At 34.6% G+C, this 27983-nt stretch overlaps 1 protein-coding gene across 25 annotated transcripts in view; it reads right to left on the bottom strand.

The window, feature by feature from the left end:
• The window catches only part of ZBTB20 (zinc finger and BTB domain containing 20), a 770327-nt gene that overhangs the window by 685133 nt on the left and 57211 nt on the right, over positions 1–27983 (bottom strand). For 19 of the 25 annotated variants that reach the window (XR_005985640.1, XR_005985678.1, XM_041765260.1 and 16 more), the window contains one exon: positions 5723–5815. The exons of the other annotated variants lie outside the window; for them this stretch is intronic. The gene's annotated coding sequence lies outside the window, so the exon portion shown is untranslated. The remainder of the gene's footprint in view (positions 1–5722; positions 5816–27983) is intronic. 25 annotated transcript variants of the gene reach the window in all.

Genomic DNA, 27983 nt, shown 5'->3' with positions numbered 1-27983 from the left:
ATTTTTCCTTCCCTCTTCTTTCAGCTTATTTTCCAGAATTTTATCTTTACCAATTATTCACTCCTCTGCTTCTTCCATCCTTGTGGTCATTACATCCAGTCAGTTTCGAATCTCAGTTATTGCAATTTTCATTTCAGCTTGACTAGTTTTTAGGTCTTTTATCTCTGTGGAAAGGAATTCTCTGGTGCCTTCTATGCTTTTCTCAAGCCCACCTATTATCCTTATGATTATTGATTTAAATTCTGGATCAGGCATATTATTTATATCTGCTTCAATTAGATCCCTGGCCATGACATTTCTTGTTCTTTCTTTTGGGATGAATTTCTCCATCTTGGAATTTTGTCGAGGTCTCTGTCTTCTTCTGTTAGGAAATCCTGTTAAGTGTCCTGCTCCTGAGGGCAATGGCTTCATGAAGAAGATGTAATATACTGTTCAAGGTCCAGTACTTTGGGAAGTGTCTCCATTGCATGCTGTGTGCATTCTGTTGCTGTGTTTTGGCTGCTATTTTCTTCAGGTCAGTCCTGTTTCTCCTTGCCTGTAGTGGCAGTGTTTGGATCTTGGCCAGAGTGTGGTGAGTTTTAACTAGGTGTGCTCTGGTCTGCTTGTTAAAACAGACTTGATTTCATTTCTAGTAGAGCTGAAGCATTGAAGAGCTCTATGGTTGGTAGATATGCTGCCTGCAGAAGAAGGGGGGTGTCTGTGTTGGTCTTTTGGGGAGGGGCTCAGCGCTCTGGTTCTCAGGTACACTTGCCCCAGAAAAGCAGCACCAGCAGAGTGCAGGGGGGCCATGTTTGGTGTAAGCAGTTTAGGCTGCCACTGTTGGTGCTGTGCTGGTTACTGAAGTTGGTTTATCCTTAAGGGGTGGAGGAGGGAAATGGTGCCTGATGGCTCTTTTGTCCCCAGAGAGGCAATGCCCACTCCCCCAGAGCACTCCAAGAAAGGAGAGCTGTCTCTCCCAGTGCAACCGAGGGGATCCTCAGATCAAGTCATCTGCCCACAAGCTATCTGCCCTCCTTCTCCACAGGAGTGCTGCAACACCCTCAGGTCTCCATACTGGCCATGCCATGGACCCCTAAAACTTCAGTCTTTGAGCACTGCTGGTTGTAAAAACATTTTTATACTTTTTTATATTTTTTTTAAATTTAAATTCAATATTCCAACATATACTATAACACCCAGTGCTCATCCCATCAAGTGCCCTCCTCAGTACCCATCACCCAGTTACCCCATCCCCCTACCCACCTCCCCTTCTGCAACCCTTTGTTTGTTTTTCAGAGTTAGAAGTCTTTCATGGCTTCTCTTCCTGTCTAATTTTTCCCACTCAGTCCTCCTCTTTTTCCTTATAATCCCTTTCACTATTTCTTATATTCTACATATAAGTAAAACCATATGATGATTGTCCTCTCCGATTGACTTACTTCACTCAGCATAATACCCTCCAGTTCCATCCACCTCAAAGCAAATGGTGGGGATTTGTCCTTTCTGATGGCTGAGTAATATTCCATTGTATATAGAGAGCATATCTTCTTTATCTATTCATCTGTTGAAGGACATTGTGGCTCCTTCCACAGTTTGGCTATAAACTCTTGAAAATTCAGCCCCTCTCATTTTCCCAGTCAATGGCTTTTGGGAAGTGTTCTCTTTGTGCAATCCCCTGTGTGCTTCTCTATCTCTCTCTCTTGCCTCTCTCCATGACAAGGGCTCCCTCCTTGCTGCAGCATTCACAATCCATCTGTTTCTCCCCCAACTAGGCCTCTGCACTTCCATGATGTGGCTGGCCTCTTCTCTCCCTCTAGTTGTGCAGTTTGTTCTGTCAGTCCTCAAATTGATTTCCTGGGTATCAGAATGATTTGATATTTATCTAGCTGTGCTTGAGGGACAAAGCAAGGTCCTCCTAATACTCCCATCACCTCAACCCTTCCCAGCTTTCTCTATTCTTTTTATACCTAAATTAAGTCTGTTGTGTATAAACAATATATTTGTATAATTTCAATCATTTAAAAGTTATTGAGATTTGATTTAAGGTCCAGCATATGACCATCTTGGTGAATGTTCCATGTGTACTTCAAAAGAATGTGTATTTTCTACTGCAGGATATAAGATTCTATAAATGTCAATTAAATCAAATTGGTTAAGTGTTAGTTAAGCCTTCCACATCTTTACTGGTTGTTTTCTATATTTACTCTATCAATTACTGAAAAGTATATTTAAACTTCCAAGTATAATTATTCATTTTTCTCTAATTTTTATTAGTTTTTTGCTTCATTTATTTTGAAGCCATTATTATATGCCCAGATTTTTAGAATGGGTATATCTTCTTTATCTATGGCAATATTCTTTGTCTTGAAGTGTACTTTTTTCTGTTATTATATAGCTACTCCACCTTTCTTATGATTAATGTTTGCTTGGTATATATTTTCACATCCTTTCATTTTTAATCTATCTCTGTTTTTCTATTTAATATAGTAATCTTATACACAGCATATAGCTGGCTATTTTTTATCTAGTTTGACAATCTCTGTCTTTTAATTGAACTGTTTAAAGCATTTAATGATATTTAATTGACATGGGTGAATTGATTAATTCACTTCAGAATTTTGCCAGAGATAAAGTTAACTCTGTAGATTACAGAATTCATCTATATTTTATGTTTAAGATTTTACATATTTGCTTATACCTAGTATTTTATAGCTTCCTACTCTCATGTGTGATTATATCTAGAATTTATGGATTTCAAGGGAAAAGGCATAGTCATTGGAGAAAAACTCCTTACATTTGGATTCCAAATACTTTGATGCATAGCTAGGAATTGAAAAATTTATTTAGTTTATTTTAACATCTATAAATGGAGATAATAGTGTCTTCTTGAGTATAGTGAATAATAAATGAGAGTTAATAAAAAGGTAGACCTAGTGTCTACTATTCAAAGTAGTAGTGGCTACTTCTCAGGATCACTATAAGGATCTAGTAAAAATATATGTTGACAACACTTTGAAAAACACACATAATATAAATGTGCAGGGTGCTTTGTTTTTTCAAAAATTATGGAATAGAATTTGTTAAACCCTATGGACTTTGATTTCAAATTTGCCAAAAAAGCCTCTTAGTAACCAATTCAATCATTGATTTACATTTCCCTCTTCCAACTTGAAGATATTTCCTCTAGCAGAAAAAATATATACATAATAAATGTTCATCAATTCTTTCTTCTCTGTATCACCTCCTAAAATTATAATGTATTCTTCTAAGTAATGGCTCTATTTATTCAGTATGAGGTGAGTTTTCATATCCCTTATAAAATTTTATGATTCTAAAAGAACAAATTGGAATGTTATTGAACATACAGAAATAGCTGAAAAAAATGAGACATTTTCACAAATAGAAAATATTTAATTAGAATATCCTAAAAGATCAATAATTAAGTATAATGAACACTAAAAGACATTTATTTTATGATGGAAATATTTCAGTGTACTTATATCTTGAGTACCTACTGAATCTTTTTTAGGCTCTGAACAGTCCTTTCTACCAACACTATAAAAAATATAAAAAAAAATAATATTCACTCTATGCCACAAAAAGACAAACACATATATATAATATGTAAATATACATATATGTGTATATATGTATATAACCAAATAATATGCACTCTAACCACAAAAAAAGATAAATATATATATTTCCATCTCTATTAATTGACCTGAAAGTATCTTCTGACCCTGAACTTAGACTGACCATAATACAGAAACTGTCATTAAGTGTTCTGTTCACACGCATACACTCAAAACTGGTCCAACAACTTCCATTATGCCAGTTACCAGCACTGCCAGCCCCTTTGCCCTTCACTGCCTGGAGAATGTCCATCAGAAACAGGGAAGCAGAGCGAGCTGCCACAATGCACCATTGATGTTTGAGCAAGGCTGCCCAAGCAGCTGCAACAACAGGGCAACTCTTCAAAGTGTCAGCATTGAAACTTAGAATTCTTCCTCCCATACAACCATCAATGAAAACCTTTATAAGCTACAATCAATTATAAAATAAATCTTTGAGACAGATCATGTTCTTTCTTCATTTCTTCTCTCTTCCTTCTCCTGTCAACACCAAATGTCCTTGGTTTGAAAAAAAAAATTCAAGGATAAATTTCCTTTTTCTACCTCAGTCTCTGTTTCTGCCTCTCTTATGTTCTAAAAATTCTTTCAAGGAGGTTTAAGGATGTCTGCTAAACTCTTTTGTTTACAAGACATGTTCTGGGGTTTTTGTTTGTTTATTGTTGGGTTTTGTTGTTGAAGTTTTTTATTTAAAAACTTCAAAAGGCACTTGATATTTTGAGCACACTCATTGGATTTTTGGCAAAGCATTTTCTGATTTTTGAAAGATAATCTAAATTCTGAACTGCATGCACTGAGTCACATAACCTCCATATTTTTGTAAACCACAGCAAAAGTGGTTTTACATTAGCTATAGATGAATAGGTAATGAGTCAGTGAACAGTTAAAAGCATTCCATGAGAATGCATGAACTAGCCATGTGAAGTTTTTGATAGGAAAAAATCTTGAGTATTTAAGACTACTTGGAATGAGAGGACGCTATTCTTTGTTTAACAAATAAACTGTTTAATTTGCCTTATATGAGTGTATCTACCAAATCAAATGGAAGTTTACCCATGGTGCTTCTATTTCTCCTTAACCCTTAGTAATACTGGCTGTCTTTTATTTGGGACACACACTTAAGTTCTGAGAATTGTAGCAACAACTTTAAGATTTCTCACCATTACTTTCACCATGCAAACAATATGTGCACCTTGAAGGGATAAAAGGAAACCCTTCCCAATAATAGTTATCCTCAAGAAACAGAATGGACAAATGTCAGCAATGCCAGGGTATAATCTATTTAGTTCCTCCAGATAAGTAAAATATATATACTTCATCAAGAGTTACTCTTCTATATGAAAAAGCAAAACCGAAAATACTTCTATTCCTCTTCTTCTCAATTTTAAAATTATAAATTCTCAGTTTCCAAAGTAGTACATCTATACAGTTTACTAGTTAAATAGTACCACAAGATTTCAAAAGAGAAATGGCAGCCCATATCCCAACTTTGAGATTCGTCAAAATATCTAGTATTTAGCTCTTTATTTCCAAATAATATATTCTTAATTTTTACTTATAAGCTGTCGATCTATTTCTTTCCTATCATGAAAGATAAAGACTGGGGCCCTTGGGTGGCTCAGAAGTTGAGCATTTGCCTTTAGCTCAAGTCATGATCCCAGGGTCGTGGGACTGACTCCCACATCAGGCTCCCCACAGGGAGCCTGTTTCCCCTTCTCCCTGTTTCTGTCTCTGTCTCTCATGAATAAATAAAAATAAATCTTTAAAAAAAAAGAATTAGTTCTCTTTATAACACCCACCTTCCTTTCTTTCATCCTCACAATATTCAGAGAGCTAGCATATTTTTCATACATTTCCTTCCCTGAGTAACAATGTATCCTTCCTACTGTTAATATTGCCACTTTAACCCCATTCCAAGCCTCTACAACAAAAATGTAAAGCCTGTCTGAATATATTTCACAGTCTTAAAATGAAGCATCCTGACAATTCTAATTCTACCTTCTGAACATATCCATTTCTGGAGTTATTCAGGAAGCTGGCCAACTGAGGACTGGTTATTCTTAAGACCAAAACACAGCTATTGTCCAGGAAATTCCCTTCACCTTTCTCACCTTGTTATCATCACCTATTTCCTGAATCCTCTGTCTTCCTCTTTCCTCCTCAGTTTCTCCTCATTTGGATATAGCACATCCTCCAAAAGATTCCTGAGAAAGCAACAATGGAAGGTAGTTTGAGGATCGGTTGTCTAAAAATGTCTTTTTCCTGCCCTCACACTGATTAATAGTTTGGCTAGGTATAGAATTACAAGTTACAAGCTATTTTCCCTCAGAATTTTAAAGCCACATCAGCTAGCTTTGAATGTAGCCATTAAAAAAAAAATGAGATACTAGTCTCATTTTTAAGCAAACGTGTAAGGTCTATATTTTCTAACTGCAAGCTTTTATTATGTATATATTGCTGGTAGTCTAAAATTTTCCAGTTATGGACCTCGGTATAGATCTGCTTTACATTTCTTATGGGCGCTCAGTTGACTCTCTCAAACTAGAAACTAATGTCCTTCAATTCTGAAAATTTTTATAATATAATTTTATGACCATTCTTTCCCTATCTTTTTCTGCACTCTCCTCTGTTTTCTGAAACTATAAATCAGATGTGTGGTTTATTATGTTATTTGCCTGATTTTATCTTTTCTCCCTATTTTCCATTTATCTCACTTTTTGCTCTATTTTCAGGAAAATTTCATGGAAGTACTATCTTTCCTGTCTCTTTGAGTACATTAAATTATCATTTATTTTTACCTCAGCTATTGCCTTTCAATTTTTGTCAGTTCTGGAGCATGAACTGGCTTATTTTCTCCTTGGCCTCACACTCTTCAGGCACCTGTATTTAGCCTTCTCAGTTCTACTAATTCCTCTATACCCTTTACATCTTCTAAAAACTGTATCTCTTTCATAAGTTGCCTTCTCTTCCTTATGCTGGTCAATTCATTACTATTAGTCTTTCATTTTTTAGTCTATTATTTATGATTTTAGTTCCCTAGTAGGAGGGAACCAGGAAAAACAGGTTCAATCACCAGGCTTCACTAGAAGTCAGTTGTTAAGGTTTCCAAAGATGGTAATTCTATAGGTGTAGTCATTCATAGGGTCATAAAATCATATGATTTTTACTGTTAAAAAAGCTTTTCTGAGATCATCTGATTCAATCACCTATTAGAGGTAATAAGAAAATGGTTTTGTCTGGTCCCACAGACTCCAATTTCTTCTCTCTACCTGAAGTTTTGTTCTGTTTTGTTTTTTTCTCAACAGAACTAAGCTTTCATTTCCTCACTTAAAACCCTTTAGGATACTACCTCATTTCTAGCTCCTTAGCATGGCATATATAAGATAAAGATACTTCATGATAGTCATCTGCATATCTCTCCATCTTTATTTCCTTTGGCTCTTAACCTTGTATTTTATAGAACTAGAAACCAAGTAGAAACCAAAAGGTTTCTGTTGGGTTTTCTATTCACAGTGGATTTTCACTACTAAATGTCAATCATCCTTTCCCATCCCTTCTCCCAAATAAAGGAGAAATCAGATGAAAGGAAAGAGGGTGATATGACTAAAATCAGTATTAAATCTATAAAAAGTATTTGATAAATTTCTGTTTACCATAATATTTTATAATATTTTATGTTATCTTTCAGGGATTATAATCTGTCTAAAGGTATTGGCATTATGTTAAATTCAGTACACAGAACATTAAAGATACAAACTAAAAATCTGATCATAACAATAGTAATTAGACCTCTTGGATGTAGAATAGTCAAGGGACCAACACATTATTATAGTAAAGGCCAATCTAAGAATGTTTTATTTTTTTTTTAATTTTTTTTAATTTTTATTTATTTATGATAGTCACAGAGAGAGAGAGAGAGAGAGACAGAGACATAGGCAGAGGGAGAAGCAGGCTCCATGCACTGGGAGCCTGATGTGGGATTCGATCCCAGGTCTCCAGGATCACGCCCTGGGCCAAAGGCAAGCGCCAAACCACTGCGCCACCCAGGGATCCCTAAGAATGTTTTATACAAGAGCTACTAGACTACAAATTTTAGTAGGCAGGGACCATGTCTTACTCATCTTTGCCTTCCCTCCTGTGCCACATACAATCCCCAACATAATAGGTACCCAGGGAAAAAATGAATGAATGAATGAATGATTAAATAAAATTACAGATAACATCAGGCCAACAAACTCAGGTAGCAATAACTTATCTGCTTTTTGATAAGCCAAATAATTCAATGGAACTTAAAGCTGATCAACCTAGTCAAATCTTATGAATATGCATTTTCTAAGTGTGTGCATTATCTATATGAAACATCAATCTGATCTTTATTTGAACATCTGTTAAATCATTCAATAGATAACAAAACAATAAATTTCAACACGGCAAAAAAAAAAAAATACTACTTGAAAACCAAGTAAAAGAGAGTCAATCTCATTGCTACTATTCTTACTTTAGATTGTCCTCCCTACATCTCTTCAATAAAGAGAAATGAGAAGTTAGCTAGAACTTTGATCAAGTTACTGCCTTTCATATCATTTGCAATGATACCCAAACTTCCTTCTAAACAAAATAGAAATAGCACCATTGCATATGTGCATAAGCCTAATTTTACATTCTTCCAGTATATCAACTTCATGTTCCACGATATTCTGACCACTATTATTCACTAAAGCCAACTTGCTTACCTAACCTCAATTTTAGCGTCACAGCAAATCACTGCTGATGAGGTATTAACCCATCACCTGGGGTTTAGCAAAGCATCCCAAGTCACTTACAGAAATACTTTAATCCACAGCCTAAAATTTAAACTATCAAGGGTTGGTCCCCAGGGATAGGAGTCAAGAACAGAGCACTCTGAATATATCCAAACTGAGAGTAACTTTTTTCTCTGCCTAGAAAGGTGCTTGGCAAGGGGTTCTGAATATCATGCTGACTGACAGAAACTGCATATGATGAAAAATTCTCTTGAATTCTACCTCCTTAAAAATGTCTTGTATAACCAGAGGTCATCATGGGTAGGTCCTCACTGCACAGAAACCTAAATACCTAGCCTATTGTACTTTGGTATATAAACACCACCTTTTTCTGGGTTACTGCCTAGCTTTTATAAGTTCTACTATTGTCTCCATGTAAAATCACTCTATAGAAATAGTATAGCTAAGGAAAAAAGTGGGTGAAATTTAAATCAACAAACTAAGGAATAAAAGTGTTGGTTAGAAAGTGGGATACAAGTTAACAAATGATTATATACAGAAGAGCAAATATATATATGTATTATTTGACTTCATATATATATGAGTTTATATATATATGAATATACATCTGAGGGCTAAAGGCTGAGGACAGCTGAAATTGGAAGGACATATAATGACTGAAATGAAGGCACAGGAAAGATAGAGTAGAGGAGAAATTTGAATAACATTCATGGGTAAAAAAAAATGTATGTTGTACGAGCTGAGGTAATCCCAATGTAATGATGAGCTATGAAGTAGAAAAACAATATTTATCTTAATCAAAAAACATTATGACAGGTAAGGATGAACTACAATATGAAACACAAATAGACCTAATTCCATAATAGCTACAGAAAGTGACCAATGATGATACTTGTACTATTTTAAAAAGACAAAATGGGTACTTGATAACTTTAGATTATAACATTTAAAATTTTTTCAATTTTGGAGAATGTCTTAAATTCCACTTTGCTACCTATTTGCTTTATTTTAAGGATTATGGCAGTGCTACATAAATCATTAATAGAAGGTGAATTATATCACTTATTTCATAAGAATAATAGTAATAATATAAATGATCGATAATGTATTTACTCTAATGTCACTAGAATCCCTATAACATATAAACCAAGGGGGAAGTATCAGCAGCATTGGTGTTTTCTCTGACCTTGAAGCACTGGCTTCTTTCCTATAAGGAGGACATTTGTAGGTTAAAAAAAAAAAAAAAGGATATAAAATGATATGAGAATGTGTGTGCCAGCATCCAGAAAGAAAGCAAGTAAAAGCTTAATTCTCCTCTAAAAAGCAATTTTTAAATGTGGATTCAATAATGAAAACCTATAATCTATCGCTTACCAGAAGCATTTAGAAATTGTGGGCATTGAGTAGAATACAACTGTTACAGTCAGTATTTGACTACCACACAATTATTTTAGTTCGACTAACAGGTTCTTATCACTCTTTCTTTTTTCTCCTTTTCCTTTGTTTGCTATTTGCAATTGTGAGAGGACTGCGATCATGAAGGTTAATGTTCATTTAAGGAAGAAATGCCTGAGCTAGATCTAGACTCCACGTGGGCAGGTACTACATACGCATCCCACACTACTCCACCAATACACGCTAAATTCTCCTTTCGATGGTCTTTAGCAGAGAGTACACCTAGGCCTTTTATTTATGTCTTATAGTTTCAGATCTTAGCATCTCCTGAGAACAGGTGTAGGCAGGCAAGCCTCCTCTTCCCATAAATCCTGAAAGTAAGGGTGTGATGGAAGCAGGAAATGAACAGTTTTGTTACTAACCCAAACCAGAATTATTATGTCCTGCAACTAAAATAGTCATTAGAAATGACTGGCAGGAGTGATCCAGAGATTATGCTTTCAATATAAGTATACATAAGTCCTACAACAAATAATCTCAGATGATGATGAAGATAGATAACTTTTTTAGTACTTGTGACTGGCATTGTTCTAGGCGCTATGCATGTATTGTTTCATTTAATCTTCACATACTCCAAAACATCCTTGTCAGGTAAAATTATTTTTATCTTCATTTTATACAGGACATTGAGACATAGAGAGAAGCTGGTTAAAACAATTTTAATATATTTAGTTTATTTCAAAGTAAAACATAAAACTTTACACCTGTTGACCATCCTTTTGATTTAGGACCAAGAGTTGCCTGCCATTGACTCCTGGTCTGGTAAGTCACATTATTCTTCTTGCTTAAACTGTACCACATCATATCATCTATTTAAAGTCAGTGAGAGTTTAAAGGTTTTGGATTACTTAAAGTCAGTGAGAGATTAAAGGGACTTGCAAAGCAAATTCAGTGCAAGATCCTTCCAGATTTTTTACATTCGGCCCCTACCTCCCAACCTGGGCTATCCTACATAGTTGTTTACACACCTATTTAGGTTGTAATCTGTTTAGTGATTCACCTTTAAAAAGTCTTTCCAAAGCATTTAACTTAAGTTTCATAAAATCAATAATGCTTTATATTTTTTTTACTTGTATTTCATCAGTTTGCATAAATTACAATTGCACATTCAACTGGCATAAACAAATTTGAAGACAAACACAAATGACTTGAAATAAGCATACCAGCAGGTAAACAGATAAGCAAAATACACCATTTTTCAGAGTGTATCCTATTTGCCTGAAGCAGGGATTGGCCAAGAGGGCTTCTATTATATTCATATCTTCCCTAACTGCAAGAAATAATATTTAATAAGTATATGGCTATATTATGTTTCTGGCAAACTGGGTTTACAATTGGAAAGTACGATTAAATCTGATAGAGGAGTTCACAATAATACCAAAATTCTATACTAGAAAGGTAACATATTCCTTTTTATCTTTCTTAATTAGAAATCCTAGGAGACTCTTTCACTGATAAAACTAGGGTGACACTTTATCCCAAAATCAATTAAGTACAAGGAAGCCTCTTCCCAAAGCATGAAACTTCTAATCAATGAAGAAATTTAGGTTTAAAAAGAAATTGTGTCCCTACTAGAGGAAAAATTCGGAGTTTAAAGTTCACATTCAGCCTGTTGCTACTTATATATGTGGGTTAAGTCATTTCACCAACCTGAGCTGCAGAAGGAGACAACAATACCGTTTTCTACACACACACACACACACACACACACACACACACACACACACACCTCTCCCAGAACTATGGTCAGAATTATATAAAATAAAATCTATGAAAACACTCTGCAGACTATCAATCATCATACACATATAAATTATTACTACTGGAAATCCTAGTTTGTATTTTGGACACAGAACTTCAGAGTCAGGGGAGGTCATTTCACAAATGACGAGGCTGAGAGCCAAAAGCCTAAATTACTTTCCTACTTACAGTGGCATGGATGACAGAGCAGAAATAGAAAATTCTTGATTAACCAGGAAAAGAATATCGCAGTCATGGGAGTGGGATCAATTGGAGATTCAAGGAAACCAAAGTGCCCAGAATAAACTAATGCTGCAGTGTAGACTGTGAACAGAGATAAATATTTAAAGGCTGAGTAGTTTCATACAATAAGTCCTGGCAGTGACTTTGGTGAAGATATTAGGAAAGAGGCAGAAAGGTTAACAACGACAACAAAAGTTGCACTCTACCAAAAACATTATTATTTCATCTTACATAACAAAATTTTGATGGCTTGTCAAACTAAAGAAAATAGGGAATTTAAGATAATTCTCTTATTTATGTTATTCATTCTACTGGTCAGAATAATTAACCATAGGTTAGGAAGTTAAGACAACAATAGGATGGACGTCAGTGAAGTTCAAGTACTTTAATTGGACGGCTTTGGGTACAGTTTGTTTCCCTTTTTCTCTGGCCATTAATCCAGCAGAGGAAAGTGATCTAACACAGCACCATGGCACGAAGGGATGGACCCTAGAGCCTGTCTCTCTATGATGACTGTTCTTGTGCATCCAGACTGCCTATTGAAACTAACAATGCCTGCTGCTGCTGCCGAAGAGGATCATCCAAACTCTGAAAATGAAACACATCACACAAAGGGATGAAAGAATTCTTATTCCACAGGGCTTAGCTTGCAGCTGGTCATGCATGCCAGAGGGATGTGCCATGAGGATGAGAAAGAAGCTTCCAAAGAGAATGGCTGGGGCAGCCAGTTGAACATTTTGAAATACTTAGGGAACTATTCTTTTGAAACTTAGGCAAATAACTAGACTTTTTTACAGCTGAACTTGAGAGTCAGGGTTTTTTAATCTCTGCAATTCACTTAGGTGTGAATATTCTTGCAAGTAAATGAAGCTTAGAGAATTTCTAATTGCTTATACATTCGGGGGGGGTCCCCACTCACAGTAAGAGATCATATTACATATTGTTTTCCCCCTTCTACGCTATAGTTCCATGTTACTTTGGAGTTTAACACTGTTTGCAGGAATAGGTGTTGGGTTTTTCTGCAAGTGATGCAGGTATACTGAATAATATGCTTGTTACACAAAATAGCACAGTGGTTAAGACCAGGGACTTTCAGGTCAGATCAGTGGTGAAACTGATACAGCACTCATTAGATGGCACCAGGTCCCATGGGCTCTAACAGTGTGGAATAGCTATGCCCTAACTTTTCCCACAAAAGGTGTTTCAAACAAAGTTAAAAGTTCTAAGGCCACCATTGCTCCTGGCCTCTCAACTGGCCTCAGCAAGGCATAATGCTGTTTTTCAGGTGCCCTGGCCACTACTGCCTAACAGGGTGCCAAAAGCAGTATCTATGCTTTGGAAAGACAAGCCACCATGAGGCATCAGCTTTCTTATTCTCTAATAAACTTACAGTGTCAAAAACACAAACATTTGCCCTCCCTTCCTGGCCCTTTTCCACTCCAGTTCCAAAAAGCTGATTTCCTCTGTTTACTGGATAAAAGTGAGAAACTTCTTTCATCATACATAACAGTACACAAATCAGACTTCATGATCCATTTTTACCTGTTATACCCTTGATTCCAAAAAATTCCACTATAACTAGATGTGTAGCCTTATGAAAGTAGCTTGATCTAAGTTAGCCTTTGATTCTTCATTGATAAAATGCAAATTTATGAGACTTTTGTGAAGAATAATATTTACCTCATAGTTCAGTTATCAGCACAAAGGGTGATTCGATAAATAATAGTCATTGGCTGTGCCATTCTCTATAACAGGAGTAAGAAATAGTTCACATCAGAAATTGAAATGAGAAATGGAATAGAATATTAAAAATATTCCCCTACCTTGTCAGGTTGCTGTGGCTGATTTGAATATTGTGCCAATTTTTCTTAGGTTAGATCATCCAAAATGCAAAGAACTCATTGGAAGAAATGTTTCCTTCCACATATTCAGCCCATTAGTTCTAACTAATGTCCGTCAGACCAGTGTAAACATGTTCTTGTTACAAGTATCTTAACTTTTCAAAAAGCTACTATTATATTGTATACATAAATGTTGGCACTGGAGGGTTTCTGTTATTGTTTTAATGTTTCTTGTTCCCTCCACTTCTATCACTGCTTCCACTCTCTCATGAGCTCTTCGAACTTCTCTCAGAAAGAGAAGACAATTTGGATGAGAAGCAGTACTACAAAATCAAAATTAAAGTATATTTGAGAAAAATTAACTCTCACTCTAGATCATTCTACAGGTACTATCCCACTCAAGTGAACAAAATGAACTTATAGCACTGAGTTCATTACTAACAACATATTCTGAAGACAAGACAAGCAATCTTTCAGAAGAAGAAAACTAAGAGGGAAAAATAGTTCATCCCAAAGAAAAGGGATTTAAAAAAATGTATAGAAAAAGAGACAATGATATTTGTAGTATAACAGAAAATTATCACTACATAAGAAAATAAAATTCACAATCCATTTCCTGTAAGAATTATAGAATGTCTTAAATTCACACTCTATTCTAGTAAAAAAAAAAACCTAAAATGGAATTTAGACAAACCCTTACCATGAATTACTTCTTTACATTGTGAAATTTTGTTTGCAAATTTTTACACTAAAGTCCTTTAATTAAGTGTCAAAGAAGGCAAAATAACCTAACATTTCATTCTAAAGGAATTGATCCAACAGTTCATGAAAACAAGTCATCATTTTTCTCACCATTCCTTTAAGCAGCACTCCCATCCAACTAATCCCCAGATTGGGCCAATGCTCTTTCTTTTCCCACTGTTATTGCTTAAAATCCTAAATAATCTACTTACTTTCAACCTCTAACTTTTTTCATCCATCTTTGTGCTTCCAGAGTTATCTTCTTTTAAAAACAAAACAAAACAATAAACACTAATTGGTCAAGGATTTTCTGTCATTTCCTTAAAAATCCTGGCTGGTTTATTATTGAATAAAATCCAAACTCTAGTGTAGAATTCAAAGTCTTTCATGTTAGGGCACAAAACAATAAATCGTTTTTTTAACTACAAATTGAAAGTAAAAGATATCCATTAACTTCCTGCTATGTGCCAGACTCCAAAGAAGAGTGGGTTGGTAGTTGAGATAAAGATGAACCAGACATAGTGCCTGTGCTCAAAGAAGCCAGTGTAATGAGGACACAGACAAGCTAGCTAAAAATTGTAATGCAATTTTACTTACTCAGTGAGTAAGTGTAGTACACTGTAGTGTACTACACACTACTACACACTACACTTGTACACAGTACACGTAGTACTACGTACTACTAGTGTGTAGTGAGTACACAACAAGGTAACCAACTATAATGCTAACACATTAGATGATAAGTCCCAAACTCAATGAGGAGAAAAGTGAAAGTAGTATGTTGGTCTTCAGCTTCTGAAAATGAAGTAATAGAAATATGACTTAGTCTCCTGCCTCAAACTACTAAAAACTAGACAAAATAATGGTTTATTGGACAACAGGCATCACATGCCAAGGTCAGCCCTCCAACTGCTGTAACTTACTGCCTACGCAGAGTTAAGAGACTACATCTCAAAAAGAGAGAACAAAAACGGAGCCTGCTTTGCCCAGGGCGACTCGGCTAACAAGTGGATCTGGGGTTCAGAAATGAGTCTTTCTGATTGCAAAGTCCCAGAAGTTTTATTTTTTACCTTTCCACCACTTTTAAATCTTTGCTTAGACCATTCGCTCAACCTAGAAATCAACTCACTCCTACCCTTCCATTCTTCCTTACCCTACAGAAATCATGCTTCAAGGTTTCAGTTTAAACATTACTTCATCTAATAAAGCTCCTCTAATTCCATTTCCCCAGCCACAGTGAAAATTACTATTATCATCTTCTACGATACTGCATTAGTTTGTTTTTATTGTTTTACAGCATTAATTTTATTCTGTTCTACGTAATAATAATATTAATGTTAACCAACATTTATTGAAAGCTTATGTTATTGCTCTAAATTCTGTGCCTATACTCAATTATTGAAATCCTCAGGACAATCCTAAACAGTAGGTACTATTTTCAGCCTCATTTTGTAGGTAAAAAAAAACTTGAAACACAAATAGGCTAAAAAACTCACCTAAAGTTACACAACTAGCATCAAAGCAGGGATTCAAACCAAATAATCTGGCTCCAAAATCCTTGCACATAACCTCATTGTTATCTAACAGTCTTCCAGACTTCTTGAATAGATGTGTTATGTGAGACAGCTCACATAACAAACCTTGCTATTTGTATATCTCAAACTCCCCAGAACAGTGTTTTATACCGAATACATACCCTAGGTTATTTTCCACATGAATACATGAGCAAAGGAGCTCTCTGGGGCTATGAAGGAATAATTATAATGAGTGCTAAGCCAGAACTTCAGAAAACTCTAACCTATGGACAAAATGTATCTATAATTCTTTGAGAGAAATCATTCCTCATCCTAGCAGCTCCTCAGAAATTTCATCCACAAGCAATGAAAGGTTTCGTATCCTCCAATTATGGAGTTCTTACTTCCACCTTAGCTAACTTCAATATTGAAAAATTATATAAAATATATTATTTATGTTTATTCTTTAATGGCCATTATGAGACATGTTTCCTACATATATTCTAAGCATAGAACCATATTCCTAGTAAGAATAAAACTAGTTGGAAAATATGTGTGTGGGGTGAGAGTGAAGAACCAGCCATGGTAATAATAAAAGTAACCAAAAAAACCTACCATATTCAAACACTTACCATGAGCCAGGCACCTGCCTTATCATCATATATTAACAGCATTATAATGCCAGTGCATTATTTCATTTAACACTCAAAAAACAACCATGAGGTAGGAATAAAATGAGCCCTGAAAATCTGGCATTTTCACTTTTTAGCAAAAGATTGTGTCAGATGAATTAAAAGCGTATTTGCAAAGTTAATAACCACTTTATTAAATTGTAATAGATGCTGAAACGTCATGGAACAATTATACTGAACTACACTTTTATCAATTATTGTTTTTTCATCGATTTCATGACAAGTGTTATATAATGGGCTGGCAAAAACTTTTATTCTGCTTACAGCAATAATATATGTTCAATACTTACTCCACAAAAGTTCATTGACAAGTTAGTGCATTGTTTACTAAGAAAATGTAGTAATGTTGCTAGATTCTTGAAGTAGAACATAAATGGTTACAGGCCTTTAGATTAGATGTTCACATTTATTTAGATAGTCAATAAGTGCTAGAATCAATGTACTCCATAAATTGGTTTGAATAATCACTCTAGATGATCAAGAAGTTCCCTCCACTTACTCTCCAGAGCTAAGGAGTCTTGCATGCAATAATAATAATTAGAGTAGAAGTAATGGAAATATGCATATCCAGCTGCAAAATATCCTAACTTCGGGATTAGTCTTTGGTCCCTAAGTGTCTTAAATCACCAAGATTTATCAGAAAGTTTAAGTGTTTTTTTCATTTCTTTAATTCACCCCATTTTTGTAGTAAAAATTGACATGATAAACCCTTAATGATCCAATAACATATTAACCATACTTTAATAATAATAATGATAATATGTTATATTACATTATGACATATCACATTATATTATGTTATTAATGGATATCAGCAATTGAATAACTACTATATGCTGGGCAAAATATTAGGTGCTTTACTCTATGATCTCATTTAGTCTCCAGCTGTCTGGGGGCACGGGGTTTTCTTATCTGTGCTGTTGTAGATGAGTAAAATGGCTCAGAATAACTTGTCCATAGTCTCACAGACACTGTTGTAGAAGCAGGGCTCAAACCCACCTCAGGCTACTATAAACAATAAGAGAATTTTGCAAAGTGGGAATCTGCAAAATTAACATACAAAGATCAATAACCTTCTTTTACAGAAACAAAAAGTCATTTAGAAAATATTATGGAAGAGAAGACTGTTTAGGATAGCAAGTTTGTAAAAACAAAACAAAACAAAAACAAAAACAAAGTAATAACAAGTTATATAAAGAAATTAATAGAACACCAAGGAGCAAACTTAGTAACAAATGTTTAAGACCTCTATAAGAAGAAAAAGTAAAATACTTTTGGAAGACAAAAGTTATTGAACAAATGGAAAGAAGCAGGTTCTTGAATAATTTCATAAAGATATTAATTTTCCCTATGTTAATTCATGAATTTATCATAATTATAATAAAAAATAGCACCAAGATTTTTTTCACCTCAAGGCCTGCTACTTTTATCTGGAATAACAAGCAAGAAAAGACAGGAAAGCCTTGAAAAAGAAGCATGCTGGTGGGGGTGAGGAGGGAGACTAACACTTCAGATATTAAAGCATAATCTAAAACCTCTATAATTAAAATAATGTAATCATGACATATGACTAGACAGACCAATGGCACAGAATAGAAAATCTAAAAGTATATATGACTGCATAGGAAAATTTCCAATAGGAAGCCATGCAAGTACCAGAACAAAAGCATCGATCAATTCCTTTACAAACTGCAAGTGGGCAAAATTTATAGTAAAATTATGTCCCAATGTCTTAAGTCCCAACAAAATCAACTAAATATTATAAATGGCAAATGCCTCTCTTGGTCAGACAATCATCATGCTTGTGGACAGGAAATGGAAAGCAGAATCCACCACACCTCTAAGAATCAATCACAAAAATTGCAGGATGGTTCAGTACAATAAACCCTAATACCCTGTCTGTCTTCATCATCATTTTTAAACCCCAGCAGAAACATTGTATTAACATAACCAAAACCTGGGAGAAAGAACTTAAACCACATCTGTTGGATTTAGTTGGAAATGAAGTGTGCTACCTCACATTCCAATTCAGATCCAAGACTTTCTGGATTTCAGCACCATACTTACTTTTAAAGGGGATTACATCCTGACTATCTTAACCCACTATTTATATGAACAAATGTGCTACAGGGTAAGGGCCCTTAACAGATATCTAGATTTATCCTATAATTAAAAATAATAATAATGCAAATGTATGTCAAAGCTCTGTAAACAATAACTTCAAAAAATTTGTTGTGGAGAAGGACCCCTGGTGTCCAGCTGGATTCAAGCCAGTCTATAGTGTGGCATAGCATTTGAGTCCATAATGAGACAGCATCTTTGCTTACTTTTAGATATTTTGCCTCACTATCAAAGATGTCAAGCCTCTAAAATTTTAAGGATTATGTTTAGGAAGAAATACCTTGGTTGTTTTACATTTTTTTCTCAATAAACACTTCAAGAAGCGTAACATAGATTCTTTGGACACCAAATACACCATGACTGACTGGTAGGAATGTGTCCTGACACAGTAGTTACAGTGTCTGATTGGTATCTCTGGAACATATAGATAACACCTACAATAATAAAAGTGAGTTCTATCTCCACAAGTGGCTTCTGAAAAAGCTTTTTAAAAAACAACATAAAAAAATGGTACATCGGCAAAAGACACGATCACAGCCCTTGCTGTACACTAACATTGCCTTGCAAATGAAAACCTGCAGTATTCCTTATGATCAGGGTTTCACCCATTTATTTGGTTAATCATTCAAATGGCTAAACAGACCTCTAATTTGAAAATAAAAACCAATTGATGCAATCACAAACAAGTTCTAAAATTGCGGTTTATAAAAATTGAAATCTTGTTCTAAGCCAAAACACACACACAGTTACCTTTTCCTAATCAGAGCATTCATTTCTCCTCATTATGATCTCACAAGCACATTAAAATCTTATTAACATTAATTACTTCTGAGCGCCTATGCATGAGCAGTGACAGTCGTGAGCGTGCGCGTGTCTGGATCATATCTACATTTATATACCTTGCTGCACTTTGCTTATAAAACATGTGAAAATATTTCTGCTAACACCAATTAGCTAATTTCACACACACACACAGATAGTAAACTGCTGTCTCACTGCAGAGCCTACCAGAGACCCATAAACATATGGACAAACGGACAGGAAAGAAACCAGAAACACCTCTTGAATGTGAGAAATAAAACATCCTGCACTTGAGCCTTAATTCTTGAGGTACATATAATCAAATAAATAAGTTGAAAGAACAGAAATAACAAGAAATTAAAAATTTAAAAACAAAGCATCCTATTTTCTACTCAGATGGATTCAATGATAAAAATGATAGACACAAAGAAAAACTGGCAAGCAAAAAGCAGCTGACACAGGAGAGACAGAGTCAGATAAACAAAGAGACGGAAGTGAAAGTGTCCTTTACATGTGTACACATGCGTGCACACACACACACACACACGCTGACACATCTGCTCCACATAATTATACTTAATTTGAACAAAAACAATATAAACTTTACACTGACCATAAAGTATGAATACTAGCACACCAGACCTCAAAATCAAACAGGTCTATCTACACAAGCAAATAAAATTCCTGCTCAACCCAAATGATTTATGAATTCTTACACCAAGAGCGTTATATATAGGAACCACTTGTCCCTACAACAGAAACTCAAAGTGTAGAAAAGTAGGCAATTATAGCCACAAAACTACATATAATCCTTATCTCTTTTTTCCACACTCTTCTCTCAACATGCAACTATTTAACCATTCACACATACATTCCTCCAAATTGTCCTTCTTCCCCCATCATCTGTCATTTAGTAAGAATTTTCATCATAGAGAATTAGCCATTGATCATTACAGCCACATTTTCTTGTGGACCCATGTATCTATCTTCCCTTCACAGCCTACAGTTTATATAAATACAAAGACCTATGAAATACCACTGTATCGCTATCCACACATTCTATCCAGAGTTTTTCTGCCATCTTTAATTATTCTGTTACCATTGACCATTATACCAACACTATATCACTTTCCCAAAGAAAATATTTCAAAATTCCTATGGAAAACAGCAGGCATTGGCGAAAACAAAAGTTCATCTGTAGCACCATAATGACTTTTTCAGTGAGAAAAACACTTAACTTCATTGAGTCACAATACCCATTTGGAGGAAAAGAGTAATAACATACTTTGATCCTATTAGTATTTTAACAATTGATTATACTCATTAAATAATTTTTAGAATGTTTCGCTAAGAATGAAATATAGAGAGGATATGAGATGTTCAACCATCCAGCACAATTAATGCTCAAGTCAATTTAAGCAGGTATAACTCATTCTAAAATTCCAATGTTCTACCTATTGTCTAGCAGCCTCATTGGTCTATTACAGGGGCCAATGACATATACCAATACAAGTGTGCACTCTACAGGTATGCTATGTAACAAAGGTCTAAGTGCATATTAGAGATGAAATTTTATAGAGTAGATTTTTGAATCTATAAAATAGTATTTAAAATATATCACGTTGGTATGAATATAAAGTTTAAATGGTAGCAAAGAATACTAAATTTTAATTTAATGTTTTATTTAATTTATTTTAATTTAATGTTATTCAGCATGCTCATAACTCAGAACAAAATTTAGTGGACATTCTCTGGGAAACTTAAAACATGCTAATATAAACATCATTAGCAAATGAAGTGTTAAAAGTTTTTTTTTTAATAAACTAGAGGATAACAAAATAAGGCTGAGTACAGTAAAATATATTTAATGATGAAAAGTTATTTAAAATAATTACCAACTTTTCATAACAATTAAAAATAAAATTAAATTATCATCCCTATGAAGTTTACATAGACTTTATATATGTCAATAACCATTGTTATAGTACTATTTATGACTTGCAAATATCCTAACTTAGCAGATTTATCAAACAGAATCAAGTGTGCTCTTTATAAGAAAATCTAGAGCACTGAGAAAACAAAAATCTGAAACCTGAAAAACTAGTGGCCATCAATCATAACACAAGAGAACTCTATGCTTTTAAATATATATTCATTTTTAATTAGTAAACACTTAAATATTTGTTTATAGGTCATTGATAGCTTAACAGAATCTAGGAATAAAAAATTAAAGTGTTAGCAATCACTGCCAAATGAAGATCACTTTGATTTCATTTTTAAGTCTCTAACTTTACAGATCACTAGAGAAATATGAGATACATCAAAAAATCAATTTACATTGACATTATCAAAAAATATTGTGTTAAGATAGAGCTCTAATGATCAGAAAAGTATGGGAAAAGAAGAGGCAGCAAAGAAATAATTTTGGGTAGACACCAAAAAACCCCACAATGCTATATTAACCATTTGTATGTTGCAGATAGCCTTCAATGATCAATATGACCATGACAAAATTAGCAAAAAATGCAAAAATAGGTTGAGACTTAGAACCACCTTCCCTCTCATAAATACCACATCACAAACTGCAAAGATTAGGTGGCCAAATTTCAATATCAAAGGTATACTTGGCATTTGAACCAGATCTAAGAATTATGGTCTTTGTTTTCCAGTAAAAGCTAGTAAGCTGATATTTACTTAACTCTTTCCTGTTGTTGTTGTTGTTTTTTTTTTTTTTGAGCTTCTCAAGGAATATCGAAATTGAAGACTACATATGAAAAAGATAGTTCATCATTTCCAAAAAGATATTCATCCAGATTGCCCTCCAATCCGTGAAATCTGAGATGCCTAAGGAGTCTTCTTTGTGAAAGCCTTACAAATATATCCAAAGATGGTGAGTCCCATATGGCTCTGATAAATGAAACCCGTTATTGTGAATTTCAAGCTCTTCTTTAAAACAAAACACTACTGGGTGAATTTGGTGCTCATGAAATAAAGCACTAATTGCGTGGCCTAACAACACTCTGAATCCTCTCCCTAGCAGACATTTTAAGTTGTGCCAAATTGGTTTTGGGATGTGAACAAATATCCTGGAGCCAGACTCTCACATGCACGCACTACTCCCTGGAAGTAAGTTGGACACTCTTGGAAATTGCATTAACTCTTTCAGGCCACCAGGGAACCTAACTCTTACTAAAAGAAAGGCCTCTTTTAAGAGGAAAACAAGTCATTCAGTCTAAAGTTTAAACCCAAGTAAACGGTGAAATAGCAAAAACTGATTTGGGGCCATTTCGACACTAAGGTATCCATAGATATTAGATAGCCCCTACACCCCAATGGATGCTTATTCAAATGTATCCAGAAAATCTTATTCCTCTTTTCCTATGTGTGCATAATTTCCAAGACATTAATAAGAGTTGTGTGCATTCAGGAGAGGAGAATTCATTTTAAGCTTAATATGCCACATTTGCCTCAGGCACAGTGATAAGAAACTTTTGTTTCTTTGGTAACCACTTTCACCTTATTAGAACAGAAAACTTCTTGACTTTGTGTCTCACCACATGAAATATAATTTCCACACTATAATTTTTTCTATGGTCTTTCCATCCTGGTTCAGAAGGATGACTACAAATCTGGAACTGCATATTTAAATGGCAATTAATCTATCCCCATCTCCCTCTCACTTGAATTCAGGAATTAATAAAAATAATTTTTTAAAAAATTAAAAGCACCTACATGTTAAAAAAAACTATTTATGAGTACCAGCTTATTTCTTTTCTTCCTTTTTCTCCTACTTTTAATTTCTTCAGAAGCAAAGTAATTTCTTAGTAACAAGTTATTATATTTTTACAGGATTTTAATTAAGCATTTTATTTGCAGTATGCTGAAAACAGCATTTCCCCTTTTAGCTCACTGATAAATATCCTAAGCTATCTGGGTCCTAAAGATTATCCAAACTCCACTAACTATAATTTTACACTTTTAGGTCACTGCCATTCTGTGGCTGCCACTCTCCTTAAAGGCTAAGTAAAGACAGAGATAAAAGAAAAATTACTTTTGGGGGGTAGAAAATAACTAAATTCCTATGAAGAAGGTTTTTTTAACCACTTCTAGTTTAAGCCTTCTGTGATATATTTCCAAGAGAACCATATTTAATTTCCTGACAATTGGTTAAATTTAAGAATATTACCAAAAGCCTATGTTCCATTTCTAACAAAGCTTTATTTTCTAACAATTAGCCTGTGTATGCCACTGCCAATGACTCTATTACTAAGATATAAAACAACAACAACCTTATCAGACCCTAAAAGGAAATAGGCTGCTATTTACAATTACATAGGACACATGTGGTGAATCAAATGTGTAGCTGCTTCTGATATAGATTACTTCAAACTGCAATTCCTAGAATAGAATCCAAGTCTGTAGGTGTGTCAACATAAGGACATATATCTGACTTACACTGGAGTATTGGTACTCTGAATAACTCTTGATTATTTCCGATTAAAAATTAATAGGATCTTGGGCAGCCCAGGTGGCTCAGCGGTTTAGCGCTGCCTTTAGCCCAGGGCGTGATCCTGAAGACCCAACATCAAGTCCCACGTCGGGCTCCCTGCAAGGAGCCTGCTTCTCCTTCTGCCTGTGTCTCTGCCTCTCTCTCTCTCTCTCTCTCTCTCTCTCTCTCTGTGTGTGTGTGTGTGTGTGTGTGTCTCATGAATAAATAATTAAAATCTTTAAAAAAAATTTATAGGATCTGTTAGTACACTGTGGCCATTTTGTAGCATGTCAGATATCATGACATTACTTCTATGCTCTATTGCATATTTGTTCAGTTAGTTGCTGAGAACCAAATACAACTCATATTCCAATTGAGTTTGTTTGGAATCTAGAACCAAATTAATGGCATTAAAAGGTAATTGGTAATATTCAATAGGCACCTCAACATCAACAATGTTTTATCAATTTTCAAAGCAAATATTTATTATATCAGTGAGAAATTGACTCAGTACATACCCACCATGTCAGCAAAGTGATACTAGGGCCAAGAAGCAATTTTCTCATGGGGTCCAAACAAAGGGAATACTTGGGGCAGTTGTAAACTCTTTATGGAAGACTAAAGTTCTGATTTGTATTTCTACCAAGGTCCCCTTTTTCAGCCTAAATTCATAGACTCACATCAATTTAGGAGAAAAGGTATTAAAATGTAGCATATGTTCATCTCAAAATTCCGTGATAAACTGTAATTAGGACTTATAAAGAATCATGGCCTTTCTTTAGTAGTATGTGTCTATTTCTTTTTTTATTATTTTTAAAATTTTAATTCTAGTATAGTTAACATACATTTATAATACACATAGTGTTATATTAGTTTCAGGTGTACACTATAGTGATTCAACAATTCTATACATTACTCAGTCTCAGCATGATAAGTGTACTTGTATGCTTATATTTCTTTGTCTTTTGTGTATTTACTACATGTAAATGTATACCTCATGGTAGTTCACAAAAGATAAGGAGAAAGGAATATAAGTATACAACTAAAATCAAGGCACAAAAGAAGAGAGGAAGAGAAAAAGAAAGAGATACTCAGAAATAATTAACAAAATGGCAATAAGTACGTATTTATCGATAATTATTTTAAATGTAAATGGACTAAATTTCTCAATCGAAGGTACAGAGTAGCTGAACGGATTTTCAAAAAACAAGACCCACCTGTCTACAAGAAACTCAATTTGGGGCAGTCCGGGTAGCTCAGCGGCTTAGCGCCACCTTTGGCCCAGGGCATGATCCTGGAGTCTCAGGATAAAGTCCCATGTCAGGCTCCCTAAATGGAGCCTGCTTCTCCCTCTGCCTGTGTCTCTGCCTCTCTCTCTTTCCCAATCTCCCTCTCTCTCTCCCTCTCTCTCTTTCTCTCTCTCATAAATAAATAAATAAAATCTTTAAAAAAAAAAAAAGAAAGAAACTCACTTTGGATGTAAGGACACATAGAGATGGAAAGTGAAATGATGGAAAAAGATATTCCATGCAAATAGAAACTAAAAGAAAGCTGGAGTAGCTATACTGATATCAGACAAAATAGACTTTAAAACAAAGACTGTAATAAGAGATAAAGAGAGGAATTACATAATGGGTCACATAATTACATAATGGGAATTACAAAAGGGTCACTCCACCAAGAAAATATAACATTTGTAAATATTTATGTACCCAACATAGGAATACCTACATATATAAAGCAAATATTAACAGACCTAAAGGGAGAAAAACACAAGAATAACAGTAGGGGCCTTTAATATCCCACTTAGATTAATGGATAGATCATCCAGATAGAAAATTAATAAGGAAACATCAGCCATAAATGACATGTTAGACTTGATGAAGTTAATGGATATTTATTGAACATCCCATCCAGAAGCAACAGAATACACATTTTTCTCCAGTACACATGAAACATTTTCTAAGATCATATGTTAGGACATAAAACAAGTCTTAATAAAATTAAGAGGACTGAAATCCTATTAAGCAACTTTTATGACCACAAAGGTATGAAACTAGAAAGTAATTACACAAAGAAAACTAGAAATTTCACAAATATCTACGGATTAAACAACATGCTATTGAACACTCAATGGGTCAAAAAAGCAACCAAAAGAGAAATCAAAAAATACCATGAGACAACTGAAAGTAGAAATGTAACATATCAAAATTTATGGGATTCTAAGAACAGTTCTAAGAAAGAACTCATAGAGAGTTCTTAGTAGAAAAGTAGAAATGTAACATATCAAAATTTATGGGATTCTAAGAACAGTTCTAAGAAAGAACTCATAGAGATAAATGCAGACCTTAAGAAACAAGAGGAGTCTCAAACAACTTAACTTTATACTTCAAGTAATTAGGAAAAGAATAAACAAAATTAGAAGGAAAGAAGTAACAAAGGTCATAGCAGAAATAAATGAAATAGACCCTAAAAAGACAATAAAGGAGATCAATGGAACTCTAAATTGGTTCTTTGAAAAGATAAACAAAATTGACAAATCTTTATCTACACTCACCAAGAAAGAGAGGATTCAAATAAATAAAATCAGAAATGAAAGGAAATGTTACAATTGATCTCACAGAAATACAAAAGATCATAAGAAACTACTGAATAATTATATGCTAAAAAACTACACAACCTATAAGAAATGGATAAATTCCTAAAAATATATAATCTAACGACACTGAATCATGATGAAATACAAAATCTGAACAGAATCATTATTAGCAAGAGGTCAAATCAGTAATCAAAATCTCCCCAGAAACAAAGTCCAAGACCAGAAAGCTTCACTGGTGGATTCTATAAAACACTCAAAGATGAATTAATTCCAATCCTCCTCAAACTCTTGTGGAAATAGGAGAGAACTCTTTCAAACTCATATTATAAGGCTAGCACTACCTTGATACGAAAACCAGACAGGAATGGCAAAGAAAATTGTAGACCAATATCCCTGATTAACATAGTTGCAAAATTCCTCAACAAAATATTAGCAAACAAAATTCAATAATACATTAAAAGGATCACACACCATGGTCATGGGGGATTTAGTCAAGGGATATAAGAATGTTTCAACATCTGCCAATCAGTCGATGTGATATGCAACTGTAACAAAAGATAAAAAATCATATGATCATGTCAATAGACACAGAGAGAACATTTGACAAAATTCAGTATTTAGGAATGATAAAAACTCTCAACAAAGCGATTATACAGGGAACATACCTCAACATAGCATATAATATGACAAGCCAACAGCTAACATCATAAAGCATTTCCAGTTAGATCACAAACAAAAGAGAGATGCCTACTCTCACCACTTTTATTCAATATAGTATTGGAAGTCCTAGACAGAGCAACGAGGCAATAAAAAAAAATAAAAGGCATCCAACTGGAAAGGAAAATGTAAAACTGTCACTATGTGCAGAACACATAATAGAAAAGTCCTAAAGAAAGCCCTAAAGACTCCATCAAAAAGTTGTCAGAATTAGGGCACCTGGTGGTGCAATCAGTTAAGTGGCCAACTCTTGATTTCAGATCAAGTTGCAATCTCAGAGTAATGAGACTGAGCCCCGTATCAGGCTCCATGCTCAGTTGAAGTCTGCTTAAGACTTTCTCCCTCTCCCTCTGCCCTTCCATCCTGCACTCACTCACTCTTTCTCTCTCAACTAAATAAATCTTTTTTAAAAATTGTCAGACTTTTGGGGCACCTGGGTGGCTCTGCCTTTGGCTTAGGTTGTGAGCCCAGGGTCCTGAGATAGAGTCTCATACCAGGCTCCCTGCGGGAAGCCTGCTTCTCCCTCTGCCTATGTCTCTGTCTCTCTCTATGTGTCTCTCATGAATAAATAAATAAATAAAATATTTTTTAAAAACCCAAACTGTCAGAATTTAGACAAGTTCATTAAAGTTGCAGACAAATTAACACACAAAAAT

Source organism: Vulpes lagopus, chromosome 1, assembly GCF_018345385.1.
Source record: "Vulpes lagopus strain Blue_001 chromosome 1, ASM1834538v1, whole genome shotgun sequence".
In the NCBI taxonomy this organism is placed as follows: domain Eukaryota; kingdom Metazoa; phylum Chordata; class Mammalia; order Carnivora; family Canidae; genus Vulpes; species Vulpes lagopus.
Note: the sequence above shows the minus strand (reverse complement) of the source record. Positions and strands in the feature narration are given on the sequence as shown.